At 34.4% G+C, this 18,000-nt stretch overlaps 2 protein-coding genes across 2 annotated transcripts in view; one reads left to right on the forward strand and one right to left on the reverse strand.

Moving 5' to 3' along the window:
* LOC149895424 (uncharacterized) overlaps positions 1 to 16,199 on the reverse strand; it is a 52,331-nt gene extending 36,132 nt beyond the window's left edge. Inside the window, exon 1 of the mRNA XM_090119054.1 lies at positions 15,976 to 16,199. The gene's annotated coding sequence lies outside the window, so the exon portion shown is untranslated. The remainder of the gene's footprint in view (positions 1 to 15,975) is intronic.
* Positions 1 to 18,000, forward strand: part of PAPLA1 (Phosphatidic Acid Phospholipase A1) — a 95,425-nt gene that overhangs the window by 40,873 nt on the left and 36,552 nt on the right. The window lies entirely within an intron of this gene.

Raw genomic sequence — 18,000 nt, forward strand, 5'->3', positions numbered from 1 at the left:
TTCCGTACATAATTTTTCACAAAGTTTGATTGTTGCTCTCTCAGATTGTTTGACGATGATTTGATAATTTAGCTTCCTCTATATCGCTGATAATTTAGTGTATCTCTAAAACGATAATTTTACTCGAATTATTTAGGTTATTATAGCTACTTAACACCTGATCAACCGTTGATCAACCGTTATTATAACAAAATTATAAACGCGGATGTTTTAAGAATTTACGGATGTGTGTTTCTTATTATTTCAAAAATTGTTATTCTTTCTTGCCAAAACATAATTTAGAGCACAGATAGATTATAATCTTGATTAGCACATACACTTCTTTTTACCCGGGATACACGAGTATCGCCGCGGGTTCAAGCGTGATATTGGTATAAAATATAGATTATGATTTCTCGAAATCTCACTCGCGGAACCCTAAAAACTCGCTCGCTCGCCCGAAGCGAATATCTGACATAATAACAACTGAGTCATTAGCCCTTGGTGACGTAACCGTCACATTTGAGTATTTAAATATACTAGTTGCTTGTCCCGGCTTCGCTTGGGTCACCAGGTAAAGAAAAGTTTAAAATTATGAAATTTTTGACTTTTTATTATGATAATATTAACTGGTTTTCATAGTACCTATATTTTTTGTGTTTTTAATACATTTCTTTTTATTTTGATTTACCCGCGTTTTATTATAAAGAAGATATAAATGTGCATAGTGCATGTGCATAAATGTGCATAAATGTGCATACAGGACTTATCCTTTACGAGCTATCTCTGCCAAGCTACCCGACTTCGAGAAAAGTACACATTGTAGTAATCTTCGAAACGTAAATTTTTACGAAAAATAAACCAGTAATGATGACCCGAAATCGATGCAACACTTGCGAAACGACAGTGAGCGATGATTTATTGCTGTTATATAATATACCATACTCATAAACGGTTTTTAAACTATGTTTTTAGTTTTTACTATATGCAAGGTTCTGTGTGTTGAATTAATTTCTTGTCTTGGGTATGTCTGATCTTTATTAAATTAACTAGCTGTTGCTTGCAGCTTCGCTTGCGTGGAAGAGATAAATTTTCATGGTATAAGTTTTCATCCCCTATTTTACAGGGGATGAATTTTCTAAAATCCTTTCTTAGGAGACGCCTACGTTATGACATCTAACCTGCATGCCAAATTTCAGCCCGATACGTCCAGTGGTTTGGGCTGTGCGTTGATAGATCACTATATCAGTCACGAGTTTTATACATAACTAGCGGTCTGCCCCGGCTTCGCCCGTGGTACATATTTACTACTTACTCGTACTTCAAGGAATATAATAAAAAAAGAATTATCGAAATCGGTTCAGCCGTTCTCGAGTTATGCGCTTACCAACACATTTTGCGATTCATTTTTATATATAAAGATTAAACTTAATAATGTTACAGGAATGTTTCACGTGCTTTTTCACCAATATATGCTCGAGCATGTGCAGCGAAGAATGTGTTTGTAAAAAACCAATCATATCGCTGCATTTAGTTTGAAGTTTGAAGTTTAAAGCGTTTAGCGTTTGATGCGATACTATTATTTATTACTTACGGTCTTACTAATATAATGTTACCCATTCGCTTTGCAATGGATTAGTTATTGCAATAACCTGTCTTGTTTTTATGGTTGATGGTACGGGAGCCAGGAACAGATTTTATGACCAAGTTCCTCTCAAGCGGTAATTAGTAAAATGCATCAAAGTATAAGTATTATGAAGCCTCGTGAACGTCAGCTGGAGCTCGGTTGGGGGGAAGAGCGGTTGTCAGCCTCCCGTATCAGCTGACGGTTTTTCCACCAAGATACAGCCAGCTGACCTATATATTTATCCACAGTTACATATAAGCTATCATCAGGTAAATTTTTGTTTGAGAGGAAATCACGGAAAATAATTTTTTTTCTTTCATGTTCGAGACACCAGCTGACGTATAATACACCATGTTGTAACCAGCTGATTATTTTTTTCGTTGAGATATTGGGTTAGCTACAATTTGACAAATTTTTAGCTGGGAGGAAATGAATGAATGAATGTATTTTTTTTCCTACGTGCGTGGGAGGCTACAACCGCTCACCCCCCCAACCGAGCGCCAGCTGACGTTCACGAGGCTTTATAATACTATACTCTGAGGCGTCTGACGAATTATCTCTTGAGAGGAAATAATTAACCAAATTTGCACCTGGCTCCCGTACCATGACGTTTCATGTGAGCAAGAGCAGGACACAGCTATGGTAGAAAATGGTAGAAAAGGTTTGTCGGGACAGCTATTATTAGTATAGATATGTGCATTTTCCTGCTGCTCTAGTATGTTGATCCCGGAAAGACGAGAGTCGAATAATATATACAACCTTGACGCGCGACGTGGTCTGCGTTTACAAGTTTAGTTTAATAATGGTTGGTTGGTAAGATGTATTTTTATATAGACGGGGTTATAGTTTTTCCCGTTGTAAGAAATGTACTTTCGTTGAGGAAAAATGTAGTTGAAGATTGCAAGGAAAAGTGTTTTAAAGGATAACACTTGCTTAATATAATTATTATCCATACTATATAATATTATAAATGCGAATGTAACTCTGTCTGTCTGTCTGTTACTCAATCACGCCTAAACTACCGAACCAATTTTCATGAAATTTTTTATAGAGATATTTTGATACCCGAGAAAGGACATAGGCTACTTTTTATCCTGGGAAAATGACGCAATCCCGGATTACCAACGGGAACGGGAACTATGCGGGTTTTTCTTTGACTGCGCGGGCGAAGCCGCGGGCGGAAACCTAGTTCCCAATATAGCCTTTTTATTTATTTTTTAAATATATACAACGGATTTTGATACGGATTTTTTAATAGATAGTGATTCGTGAGGAAGGTTTTGTATATCATATCTAAGGCATGTAATATCGGAATAGTTTTGAATTCCGATATTGATTTCCGATATTGGAGCTCAATATCGGAATTCCGATATTGATATCGGAATTGGACATATATGTTAAAAAGGTGGATTTTATTAATTAAAAACGTATTATAATCATAAAATTTTTTTTGGTATGAAAATAGTTATTTTACTGCTAAACAACTTAATTTAACTGACTCAAAATAAACATGTTTTAAGCAATACCTACAATTTTAAAAATATAAAAAATTATATATAACTCTTTGATTTATTACACGACTAGTTGTTTTACTGCTAAAATAGATACAAATTTAACTGACACTAGTCACTAACGGATGAACTTAATAAAATTTTACAAACATAAAAATATATATAACATGCAAAATCAACAATTATATTATATGGACGTGAAATACGGCAGGAATGCTAGTTGCTATTTATTAAACTTAGAATTAACATTAGGTAACATAACAAAACTTAAATGCATTCAAAATCAACAATTATAAACAATGAGTAGAAATAAGATTATTTTTTTAACGCACGTTTCTCTTGGTTATCTATAATAAGTTCTCAAAAATACTAAAGCATCAAGCATTTTGTCGGATAACGAACTTCGGATTTTATTACAAAAATATCCAGCAGATGAAAAAACACGCCTACTTTCGACACTCGTAGGCAAGACTGATGAAAGGTACGTGTACGCCTGTGTCAAATAAACACCTCTTTCACCTCTGTTGTCGTAGGTATATAGCTTTTTCAGTCATTACAAATCCTAAAAGATCAAATTCGTCGTTCGGAGGCATTGCCTTTTTCTTCTCTTTGCACTTTTCCATCTCCTTTTCCAATTCTTGTTGCAGGGTTAGCTCACTTGTTGTAGCGAGACTTGATAGGCGACGATCATCTTCATCGGAACATAAAACAGCCGTACGACACTCACTCTCAGTTTGCGGGACAGCGATAGAGCTGGTTTGGTTATTTTTATATTTGAGACGTTTTAACTAGTCCACAACGACGTCACAATTTAAAAATTTAGCACTGAATAAAAAAAAATCTTAATTCCGATGTAACGATATTGGATCACTCAGTATCGGAATTGTAATATCGCAATTTTCATTCTGAGATTCCGATATTGCGAGATTCCGAGATTCCGATATTCATGCCCTAATCATATCCTACTCATATTATAAATGCGAAAGTTTGTGAGGCTGGATGTATGTGTATGTATGTTTGTTACTCTTTCACGCAAATACTATACTGAACTGATTACAATGAAATTTAGCACACATATAGAGGGTAACTTGGATTAACACTAAGAATAGGTTTTATCCCGGAAAGCCCACGGGAACGGGAACTATGCGGGTTATTCTTTAAAAACGCGGGCGAAGAAGGATAGTGTTTTATAAAATTTTAATCGCCGGTTAAAGCCATATGCTTATTTATATTATTCACATAATCCATACTAATATTATAAATGCGAAAGTAACTCTGTCTGTCTGTCTGTTACTCAATCACACCTTAACTACTGAACCAATTGGCATGAAATTTGGTATAGAGATATTTTGATACCCGAGAAAGGACATAGGATAGGTTTTATCCCGGAAATACTACGGGAACGGGTTTTTCTTTGAAAACGCGGGCGAAGCCGCGGGCGGAAAGCTAGTATGTAAATAAGACAATTTATTGTAAATGTAATATGTATAAACAGTATTGTGATAACATCAATGTAACATGTTTCTGCGAATAAAATTATTATTGTTGTTAATAAAAAGCGTTGAGGTAATTTTACCCGACTTGCGCTAAAAGGAGAGTCGTGTTTTGAACTAATACTTCCTAGTTCCTACTAAAATGAAATATTATTTTTACTTTAGTTATTAGATAATATGAATGTATATTGACTGACCGGTTGGCTTGGTTGGTAGTGGCCCTGCCTTCCAAGCCAGATGTAGCCGGTTTGGAATCGAACCCACAGGTTCGATTCCAAACCGGGGCAAATATTTGTGTGATGAACATAGATGTTTGCTCTGTGTCTGGGTGTTAATTATCTATATAAGTATTTATTTAAAATTATATATATATGTATGTTTATCAGCCATCTGGTTTTCATAACACAAGCAAAAGCTTAGTATGGGATTAGATCGAGCCGTGTGTGAAAATTGTCCTGAAATATAATATTTATGGGCGGATGGCCATAATCATCAGAATCACCCATATCTTCAGTAAATTATAATGTTGGTGGAAACAAATGAATCATCAATGTTAAAAAAAACAAATGTTATGTAATCGCACAAATCTATGCGCTAGTAATTAGGGAATCACTTGATCAATCGCTTTTAATTAGTTTCGATACAACAATGCACAAGATTACTCGGAACAATAGCGATTCGTCGCAAACGTGGTGCTCTAGCCGTTCTTCGTTTGTAACCAAGCAACGTCTGCCGCTGACCATCGACGCGACCATGGACGCGACGCTCCGCTAGATCGACAGTTGTCAAATCTCGTTCCGATGTAATTCTCATCAGCCAGTAATACTCGTACATATTTATTATTTATTTCCTTCTCACGCTCTGTAGTTTAAACGGAGGAACGAATCCTCGGACAAAATAGAGTGTTATTCTGATTCACTACCAAGTACCTATCATCAATTTTCGCGTGAAAGAGTAGCAAACATAAATTCTTACAACTATTCACATTTATAATATCTATTATGAGGATTATAAAAAATTATCATAAAATTATTATCGGGTCGAATCTCAAAGTGATTGAACATTAAAAATTATATTGAAAACCTACAATCATTTTACGGGATTCCCGTTTCCAATAATTACCGGTAGCATGATGTTTTTTTGCACATGTACGTATAATTTATGATTGATGCCGCGATGCCCTTAGTGTGTTGCCCCCGGAAGGCTGCGTACCTTACAACCTTGGTTGTGTATCGTGTGTTGTAGATAATTGTATGTGTAATGGCAGATTGGATAGTGACTAGAATATATAAATAAATGTTAATATTAATTGCGATTTTTCTATGGATCTAGCTATGAATGGCTAGTAACTAGAATATAAATTATAATGGTATGTTATCTACAATTGTAAATTGCACTTAATTATAACTTTATAACTGTACTTTTTGGCATCTCTCGAAGTTTTTCTAGGTGATAGTAATTAAAAGTCTAAAGCTTTGTCTAAAACCTAATAAATTATATACCAAAACCTTTCAGAATCACTCTATCTATTGAAAAAACTGCATCAAAATCCGTTGCGTAAACTTTAAAGATCTAAGCATACAGACGTACAGTCGGCGGGAAGCGACTTTTTAATATGTATTGATGGGTAACCTATTAAAAACTCGAATTTCTATTACCCGAATCTTAAAACCCCGAAAACGGTTGTTAGAACTTTTAAAAGACAGATGTAATGAATGACAAATTTTTAAAATTCCTTTTTTAATTTCCCAGATGAATCAATTTCCAGATGCACCAAAACCAGATTTTTAAAAAGTATTTTTTTGTTTCCCGTATTCTCATAATACAGATCTTATTATACCAGATTCTCAGAATACTTTTTTTTTGTTTCCCATCGTACCATTTTCCAAATAAACTATTGCCAAATTTTCATAATCTTTTTATTTGGTTCCCATATTATCGTATAACAGATAAACTATTGCCAGATTTTCATAATCTTTTTATTTGGTTCCCATATTATCGTATAACAGATAAACTATTGCCAGATTTTCATAATCTTTTTATTTGATTTCCATACAATCGTGATTATACCTTTACTATCGACTGAAAATAAACATTGTCAGTAAGTAAATTTATTGTTTTACTTGTCCATTACAGACCGGTTTTAGTGTCAAAGTCGACTCAGTAGGTTAGGTTTGAACTACGACCCCCACGCTAGAACTGACTCGCTATTGTTTTACTTGCCTATTACAGAAAGGTTTAAGTATCAAATTCGACTCAGTAGGTTAGGTTAGGTTTGAACTGTGAACCCCTACGCACGAGCCGAGCGAGCGAAGCGAGCGTGCCGCGGCAGCGGCCGGCGAGTGCCAGAACCGACTCGCTATTGTTTTACTTACCCATTACAGAAAGGTTTAAGTGTCCAATTCGACTCAGTAGGTTAGGTTAGGTTTGAACTGTGAACCCCTACGCACGAGCCGAGCGAGCGAAGCGAGCGTGCCGCGGCAGCGGCCGGCGAGTGCCAGAACCGACTCGCTATTGTTTTACTTACCCATTACAGAAAGGTTTAAGTGTCAAATTCGACTCAGTAGGTTAGGTTAGGTTTGAACTGTGAGCCCCTACGCACGAGCCGAGCGAGCGAAGCGAGCGTGCCGCGGCAGCGGCCGGCGAGTGCCAGAACCGACTCGCTATTGTTTTACTTGCCCATTACAGAAAGGTTTAAGTGTCAAATTCGACTCAGTAGGTTAGGTTAGGTTTGAACTGTGAGCCCCTACGCACGAGCCGAGCGAGCGAAGCGAGCGTGCCGCGGTAGCGGCCGGCGAGTGCCAGAAGCGACTCGCTATTGTTTTACTTGCCCATTACAGAAAGGTTTAAGTGTCAAATTCGACTCAGTAGGTTAGGTTAGGTTTGAACTGTGAGCCCCTACGCACGAGCCGAGCGAGCGAAGCGAGCGTGCCGCGGCAGCGGCCGGCGAGTGCCAGAACCGACTCGATATTGTTTTATTTGCCCATTACAGAAAGGTTATAGTGTTAAAATCTATTCAGAAGGTTAGGTTAGGTTCGTGCTGCGTCCCCCTGGAAGGATTACGTTTTGCTGGATATCGTTTATTTGAATTTCAAAAATCTGGACATTGTTTGTCTGGATATAAATTAACTGTACTTCAAAAATCTGGACATTGTTTGTCTGGATATCAATTAACTGTATTTCAAAAATTTGTGTTTTAAAAATCTGGCTTTCGTGCATATGGATTACGGTCATCTGGATTTTGTGCATTTAGATTTCGTATGTCTGGAACTCATTCGTCTGGATTGTAAAACGTCGTACTAATAAAGAAATGGGCAAATGAAATTCGGAGTTGCGATTATATGGCAAACAAAACTTCGAAATTTTAAAATTCGGGGTTATGAAAAAATGTCCAAACGTTTTCTGGATTATGATATTCGGAATATTAAAATTCGAGATTAAGATAGGTAACCGTATTGATGTAGTGAAGTTACATTCTCTTCGTTAGGGTTAACTCTTTTTACATAATGAAATATTTTTTTCTTTTTAAAGTGAATTAAAATCACTATATTCAAGCTCTGAATACCATAAGATAATTATAAAATAAATTGTACCAATAAAATGTATAAATTGTACGTAGTATGGATTGAAACGTAATATCTTCAATGATTCATTGAAACTAGACATTTGTAACGTTTACTGAATGCCATTATTGACTATAACATTAAAGATAAACGTTTAAGATTGCGTAGATACGTTTGTTAGCAATTTGTAAAGCGGTTTGTTTATATTTTGTTAAATAATATTTAAAAGGTTTTTTTTATTATACGCGAAGTTTTCCACAATTTTGAATATTATTTTGTAAGTGCTGTGCTTATACTTGCGACTTCGCTCATATAGAGACTATCCCTTTGCTGAATTATATGCAACTCGGTTCAGTAGTTCCAACGGAATTGAATAACAAACACATATTCATAAAATTTCATATGGAGGACATAAAAGGTGTAATGGTTAGATACCCTGTCTTTTTCTTGAAATGTTTTTGGTTCGATAGATCGTGTTGAAATAATAAGTAATATGGTATATTTGTATGTGTTTTCCTAAAGCTTTTGTAACTTTATATACCTTTGTATCATTTAAACAATTATCTGTATTTGCGATTATCTAAAATAGCTGAACCGATTTTGGTGTAAATTTTAATGCATCGATTTTTTTACTAATTCCCTGTTAAATTTAAACTTACGCAAATATTTATAGATCCCCATAGTCTCATTTAATTTGAATTAATATATGTAGTAGATACAAATAAATAAAACTGCCGTTAAGCTGCGCTCGCGCACCTTGACACACAATAGTTGTGTTTGCATACGTCTAGATTGTTGTGATTAGTGATTACCGACATGGTGGTCATTTGCCGCCAAAATATAACATCTTGGTAAAATTGAGAATTTTTTTTAAGAATAGAAAAATGGGATCACGAATGGCCTAGACGTCACGTCGACTGTTAAGAAATTGTTTGTCTGTATGTTTTTTAGTTCCGGATGATGTGTATACGAATGAGCGGAATGGATTTTGATGGGGCAACGAGTGATTGAATAATGTGAGAATGGATGTGATCATCAGACCATCTCGATGGAACCATATACGAAGAATTGCTAAAATTATGAACTAATAATGTGTAATAATGTTAATTGTGTAATAATATATTATTATAATGTAATGTGTAATAATTTAATGTGTAAAAATGTAATGTGTATTAATCTAACTTTTTTTAAATCAAATGTATTAGGTATGTAAACCTTATCTATTACTATATTATGCACGCATCCTCGTACACACTCACACCTACACACACACGCAAACACACTCACACTAAAATACACACTCACACACACACACACATACTCACGTTACTATCTTTTCCTACGTTTTTACTCACGTTATAATGGCACTGTGTCATAGGAGTGGAAAGCGTCGATCGCCTATAGCACAGGTCTAGTACCTAGTTTAGGCGATCGTCGTGTCTCATGTATGTAAACTTTTTATAATGTGGGTCCAAATAAATATTTTTTCATTTCATTTTTTTCATATTAATCAACTTACCTATTGTTAAATTTAATAATTATTTGTACAAAAAAAAGAAGTAGGTATGTGAAATTAGCATATTAATAAAAGTTTAAGTTTTCTCGCCAAAGCAAAAGTGTTAAACTAATTTTATTAAATTACTAGCGGTCCGCCCCGGCTTCGCCCGTGGTACATATGAAAAATAGATGTTGGCCGATTCTCAGACTTACCCGATATGCACAGAAAATTTCATGAGAATCGGTCCACCCGTTTCGGAGGAGTATGCAGACTAACATTGTGACACGAGAATTTTATATATAAGAAGATTAAAGAATAAAATAAATTTTATTATTTTCTCGACCTAATAAAAGCGTGTTATGATGAAGCGATCATGACATACTAATTAACTTTAAAAAACCAGTAGTATATGTTTGTTTACAAAACATATTCAAATTTGCGGTGACGCGCGCCATCTTGGATTATTTCCAGTAAATAAGTAATAATGTATTCATATTGGTTGTCGATTTTAATAATGATTGAAGAAGTAGAGATGCACTGCTCACGCGTTGGTTGGGTTTTTCACTTGGGAAGTAATTATCTAGGTATACTAATATTGGTTGCGGAAGAATTCCAACCAATACCCGCGGCCCCATCATTAAAGCGGCTCGACGGAACACAGTGGGGTTTTAGTCGGTAAGAATCCGACATAACCCACGGCTCCTTCCCCGGGGGCCGTGGGTATCTTTGGAAGATTTCCCCACTATAAAAAAAGGTATACTAATATTATAGAGCGGAAGAGTGTGTTTGTTTGAACGCGCTAATCTCAGGAACTATGGGTCCGATTTGAAAAATTTTTTCACTGTTAGATAGTCCATTTATCGAGGAAGGCTATAGGTATGCTATTTATCATCACGCAAAGACAAAAAGGAGCAGAGAAATGCGAGAAAAACGGCATTGCACAGCTAGTTTATAATATGAGTATAGATTTACAGACAGTAATCATACTATTCCAATATATTTTCTTTCATTCTGTATGTCTATCTATCTGTATATATGTAAAGACTAGCTTTCCGCCCGCGGCTTCGCCCGCGTTTTGAAAGAAAAACCCGCATAGTTCCCGTTCCCGTGGGATTTCCGGGATGAAACCTATCCTATGTGTTAATCCAAGTTACCCTCTATATGTGTGCTAAATTTCATTGTAATCGGTTCAGTAGTTCAGTATTTGCGTGAAAGAGTAACAAACACACACACACACATCCTCACAAACTTTCGCATTTATAATATTAGTAGGATAATATACTTAGATAGATAAAGAAATACACGTCGCAAAAGGAAAAAATCTTCCATCCAATAATAAGTTTATAATCACACAATTTATATGCACATTTCATTAATTATTTTACAGTTTTGTTTTGTATATTTTTGTGTTTGTTTGTGTTTTGTTTATTTTGTTTAATAGATACAAGTCTCTCATAATATTATAACATCTATACTAATATTATAAAGCTGAAGAGTTTGTTTGTTTGTTTGTTTGAACGCGCTTATACTCGGAAACTACTTATCCGATTTGAAAAATTATTTCGGTGTTAGATAGCCCATTTATCGAGGAAGGCTATAGGCTATATATCATCACGCTAAGACCAACAGGAGCGGAGCAATGCGGGTGAAACCGCGGGGAACAGCTAGTAGTCATATATAAAGTGTATTTACAACTATTTTTGTAAACCCGTTTTGCATGTGAGTTTAATACTGACATACATACACGTATTGATTGTAAATTTATACATAACAAGCTTTCTGCTCGCGGCTTTGCTCGCGTAGTCTAAAACTTACAAATTATACTAAAACCTTTCTCGAGAATCACCTGTTAAAAAACAGCATCAAAATCGTTTGCGTAGTTTTAAAGATTTAACCATACATAGGGACAGAGAAAGCGACTTTATTTTACCCTATGTAGTGATAAAACGTTATAAACAAACAAATTCATATTCTTTCTTGGTAACTTTTAATAAGATTTGTAGAAACTATAGGTACTTAAAAAAAATTGTATATAATTATGGCAGTTGACTACTAGGATATAAAAGCATATTATAGCGTTATTATCGATCGCCATATCACTACATAGTATAAAACTAAAGTCGCTTTCTCTGTCCCTATATTCCTATGTTTTTTTAACAGATACCTAGAGTGGTACTCAAGGAAGGTTTTAGTATATAATTTATTAGGTTTTAGATAAAGCGGGCGAAGCCGCGGGCGGAAAACTAGTTTTCTTATACATCTTGCAAAGGGAAATTATTTTAGTTTATTATTATTCACTTACTAGCGGTCCGGCCCGGCTTCGCCCGTGGTACATTTATTTATTTTATTTACGTTTTCTCTACATAAAAACCATCCTCGTAACTCGTTCTTCAAGGAATATAATAAAAAAAGAATTATCGAAATCGGTCCACCCGTTCACGCGTGATGCCGTGACCACAGATCACAGAAACTAAAGGGAGATATGGTTAGGGGGCGGGGCCGGTGTCGCAGCAATATGCCCAAAAAAAGAACAAGCTGTAGTGGTGCTGTATACGTACGTCACTTACAATCTAGTGTGCGAACGAATAGTCGCTCTCATATTTTTGTGTGATGACACGCACACAACGCGAAGTATTGTTTTGATTTTGTTTACTGCAGTTGTGTGCGTAAATTTTTAATGAGACACCAGGTTTCGTACTCAGCGCAAGCGATTGGCATCTCTCTAGATCTCTATGGCCGTGACCAAGGAAAAGGTTCATTTTTATATACATATATAGATAATAATGATAAATCTGTTATTCATAATATTATGTATGATTAAGCATAGATAAAAACTCGTTTATATAAAAACTAGGTATAATTGGCTTAAAATTATACATTTATTTAAGTAAATATTGGAAGCTTATGATAAAATTGCCATATAATTAAAATAGAAATGTAATTAATTATTTATATCTATTTTTAGTTGCTGTTTTCGTATTAGATACTTCTTGAAGATAATGCTTATGTATGGAAAATAAATATTTTTGTTTGTTCGTAAATGTTTCTAGAATGTCGCTATGCTTATTTTAAAATGTCGATTTTTGGTGTTTTTTATAATTTAGAATTATTTGGAAAAAAACATGTATATTGGTGTTACTTTTTATAATTTGGGATAAACGCTTCTCAATATAATGCCTCCGTAAGTTATTATTTATATAAAGCTTTGGTAAAATTATTTTCGATTTAGTCGTTTCGGAGATATTTAGTACAAACAAACAACATTCATTTTTCTTTTCATTCAAGTCAACAACCACTATAATGTTCGTTAAGAAATAATCATAGGTAGGTACTTTAATTTCTTTTTCAAAATAAGTGCTACATTTTTCCAACAGAATAAAAATACTCTCGAAAAATCGAGGTACAAAATTTTAATTTTACATTCTAAAATACTTAAGTGAAAATGTATATTCACGACAATTTTGTTCAAAATTATGTTATCAAAACATATATATACTATTTCTCGATACGAAAATAAGTACAGGCTATATTAAAAAGTTCACGGTTTTGAAAAAAAACTTTGTAAACAAATAATCATTTTTAATCAAGAGCAAGATTAATTCTCACTTATTAATTATACACATTGGTTTTTAATTAATTTTGTATTCGTTTTACCCGACTGTGCAAGGAGGAGGGTTATGTTTTCGAGTGTATGTATGTATGTATGTGTATTTTGTACATTCTGAAGCTTAATAGATATCAGCTTGAAATGGTTTTTTAAAAGTCTAGAAGAAGTCTTATCTATACTATAATATTATAAAGAGGAAAGGTTTGTATGTATGGCTTTCACGCATAAACTACTGGACCGATTTTCATAAAATTTGGCACAGATAATCTTAAGACCCTGAGAAAGAACATAGGCTACCTTTTATTGCGAAATATGTACCTCGGGCGAAGCCGGGGCGGACCGCTAGTTGAATAAATAAATGTTTGAGTTTGAGTTTATTATTCATGATAGAGTTACATTAACAGTAAAACTATTAAAAAACTAAATTGGTGATTTTTTTCTCAGGTTTTTGAAGTGAAACTTCTTTATCGGGGTTGGAAAAAAATTTAGTGTAACATTTTTGCGTTACGCGCCATCTTGTTTTTATCCCTACCACGCGTGATTGACGTATTTCTGTAAAGTTGTATACATATAGTAAATTATTTTTTGAAAAATAAGTTCATAAAGAAGTTTCACTTCTTACGTGTGTACACTAGTACACGCACACATTTTTTTTTTCTAATAATCATCATCACTACATAGTATAAAACAAAGTCGCTTTCCCTGTCCCTATGTCCCTATGTCCCTTTGTACGCTTAAATCTTTGAAACTACGCAACGGATTTTGATGCGGTTTTTTTTAATAGATAGAGTGATTCAAGAGGAAGGTTTATATGTATAATAAGATCCATTAAGTAGTGGAGAAGTACTGTTATTTTTGAGGTTTCTAATGTGATGTCGTAAAAAATTACATTTATTCCGCTTACATTGCAAACGCAGGCTGAACCCTACGAGTTTTATCAAAATAATGTACTAAGTATTATACATATTGAAAAGGTCTACAGAAAAGTCCGCGATGGTATATGTCTATCTCTTATGGATAACCCACAATAACTTTTTTTTGTCATTTACTTTTTACGACAAATAATGGCTAATTTTCGAAGCGATTTTAACCAATACAGCATTAATCCTTAACCAATTAAATACCATGGATACATTGTTCATTTAATATAGATCTATATGGCCCTTTACACCGTATGATTTAAGTGAATATTTTCGAAGATATTACAGATTTAAAAATTGCAGGACGTAGCGTTTGCGGCCGCCCGGCTATGTATTTTATACCCGTGCGATGCCGGAGGCCGGAGCGGGCCGCTATATTTTTATACCTATACAACGTTCACTATTTTTCTGTAGTGTATTTAGTATCAGCATTGCACCCGTGCGAAGCCGGGGCGGGTCGCTAGTTTGTTAATATAATATGATCGATCGTATTGATCGTTGATAATTTTTTACTCTAAAAATTTATTCGTAGGTATATAAGAAGGTTATGTTCCGAGTACAATCCATTCAATATACAATCCATTCGGTAGAGCTAATATTATAGCTCTACCATTTTATAAAATACTAGCTGTTCCCCGCGGTTTCACCCGCATTGCTCCGCTCCTGGTGGTCTTAGCGTGATGATATTTAGCCTATAGCCTTCCTCGATAAATGGGCTATCTAACACCGAAAGAATTTTTCAAATCGGACCAGCAGTTCCCGAGATTAGAGCGTTCAAAGAAACTAAGGGATATAAAATTAAGCTTACAAACAATTCTCAGTATACAGTATGTAAAATTTCATCAAATTCGAAAGAAATTGTATACGATCTATTTTCAAATTAACTTATAAGCGAAAATATCGTAAAAATCGATCGAGCCATTTCAGACGATTTTGTTTGCAAACAAAGTGACAAGATATTTTTTTATACATATATTGATTTATCGATAGGCAATAGAAATAGAGGTGGAGTGTGTGTTAATGTATTTCTAATTTATTAGCAACTGCCTTGATTGATTTAGATTAATTTTATTTGCAAGGTTCGTTTAGAGGTCTTATTGTATTAAGCTCTTATCCGGTTAATGTTAAACTAGTAGCTTTCCGCCCGCGGCTTCGTCCGCGTTTTCAAAGAAAAGCCCGAATAGTTCCCGTTCCCGTGAGATTTCCGGGATTAAACCTATCCTATGTGTTAATCCAAGTTACCCTCTATATGTGTGCTAAATTTCATTGTAATCGGTTTAGTAGTATTTGCGTGAAAGAGTAACAAACATACATACATATACATCCATCCTCACAAACTTTCGCATTTATAATATTAGTAGGATAGGATAAGATTATCGATATATTTATTACGTTTGTTTAAAATAATATATATTATTAAGACAAATTATCTCGATATGGAATTTTATAACTTAAAAAGTTATTTATATGTCTAGACGTTGAAGTCTTTTCAAAGGAAAAACGAGATTTACTCCATAGAGATATTTCACTGATTAATATTTAGTATTCGTGAATATATTTATTCTATATTGAAACAAATGATTATGTATAAGTTGAATTTAATAATATAATGAATAAATTAGTTTTAAATCCGTTGAAAATCGTTAATTTTCCAAAGAAACACACAAGAAAGCACTTAAGGTATCTCGATACTTCGACTTAACCTAAGACAGTATAATCAAAGGCTAAATATGCAAAATCGACAGTAAACATTTGTAAATAAAAGCAATCAACTGACCAATATTAAAATCACAACGTTGCGTTCAACAAAATATCACACAATTTTCGATCACAACACACCAAAAATCTGACACCACCGTACCGTCGTAAATACACAACAGGAATTTTAATTTGTACCAAAATTACGGACAGTTATTTACCGGGAAACGAGTGTAACGTTAGATGCAGCGTGGACACGTCCATGCGCTGTCACGGTCGCGCTCAGACTGAATGTCGGCGCGCGCGCAGGTGATTTTTACACGGATCAATGGTGGACCGCGTCATGCGATAGCCGCTAGAGCTTTTTCGGTTATCGATTTTCCGGTGTTGATAATTATTGTCTTATCGTGTTAACTATAAAGTCATGATTTGAGAATGTTTCGTTGGGAAATTGTTAGGATGTGAGTGTAATGTTTCGTGGAAATGTAAGGTTGTATAGATAAACGGGCTAGTTTTATTGCTACGTGTATGTACATATAGCAGTTACTGCACCTAATAGGTACCTACAGTACGGAAAGATGAAAGAAGGTGGATTGTTCTATGTAATTTTTAACTTTTTCTTTTTAATATCGTAAAATATAGCTTAGTCTCTATCAATGCCAATAAATTTAAAAATGAGAATATTTCCCATGTCAACAAACCAACAATAGCAACGTAACCAAATTTCGAAGTTTTTACAATTTTTCTTATTAGAAGAAAAAAAACTCAGAACATTAACGCCAAATAGTCAAAAAATTTCACTTAACTGTACACGTTTCATGCGCTCATCGAAGTTTGAGCTTCAGCTAAAGCTTTTGAAAACATATATAAGAGCAACAAACGATCTACCTATGTATGTTGTATGTGAAGTTATTTTATACTAGCCGCCGCGACTTCGCCCGTGTTTTCTCTCCATAAGAACCATCCTCGCACATCAAGGAATATAATAAAAAAATAATTAACGAAATCGGTCTAAAGTCGGACAAATTAGTCTTGTTACGTTCTGTGAGGCGACCATATCCGTTCATGTACGTATGACTCTTATGGTGACGAAAACCTTATCCTCTATATTATCTATGAACGTTGTTCGAAGAATAGTGGTTATGGTGATTAATAACTATATACATATACTATATTTTACCTACCTTTCATTTCTTAGTTATCAATTTTAATAGCTATTGCGGCACCTTTCATGATAATAAGTTGGATAAAGGTGACGGAACGGACTGTTTGCGGAATTTAGTGTTACATCCTTCCTGTCCTTGTTTTATGTGTATTTGTTATTTTTTTTCATACTATACGTGTTTTTAGTATAGGTAAATTTTCATCCCCTATTTCGACCCTTTGCTTTTTTTTAATTATATAAGTACTATCAAATGTTGTTCTTTAATGAATCAAAATTCAGTCAATCTTCTGTATTTGTTCGTAAAATAATATATAAAGATTGATCTATGTTCAAGCGGTTTAGACAGACGTTTAAATATACATAAATATAATCCTATATCCCTTCTTTTTTGTAATAATATTACCAATCCAGCTATACAATGTCGTATTTAAATACAGGGTTACTTGTAAATCACCAGCAACCTCGCAGGACAAGATAGCTAACATCATAAGTAACAACATTTGTTCTACGACTTTTGGCATAACGCAATAAATTATTTTTAAATGATTTTTTAAACTTTTATTGTACTCTCCTTACATTTGTAAGTCTATGTTCTATTCATTATCGGATGGACGACACGACGCCCCCTTCCCCCTCTCGTTCGCTTTTTGTTTACGTAAATTTTGGGAGGCGTAGAGTTTATAATATTCAGACGGAAAATTAAATGAATATTTATTTTTGTATGAAAATAAAATCTAACAAATTATCAAAAGTCGTAGAACAAATGTTGTTACTTATGATGTTAGCTATCTTGTCCTGCGAGGTTGCCGGTGTTTTACAAGTAACCCTGTATACAAACAATGGGACATAGAACCATCTCCTTTCTGGAAGTCGGTTAAACATAATAAAAATTACGATAACACGTTAACACAGGTACAAACTGGAATAAAAAAATGTGTG

Source organism: Colias eurytheme, chromosome 31, assembly GCF_061535395.1.
Source record: "Colias eurytheme isolate Ceu_HAF_F1 chromosome 31, ilColEury1 Martin Lab GWU primary, whole genome shotgun sequence".
In the NCBI taxonomy this organism is placed as follows: Eukaryota; Metazoa; Arthropoda; class Insecta; order Lepidoptera; family Pieridae; genus Colias; species Colias eurytheme.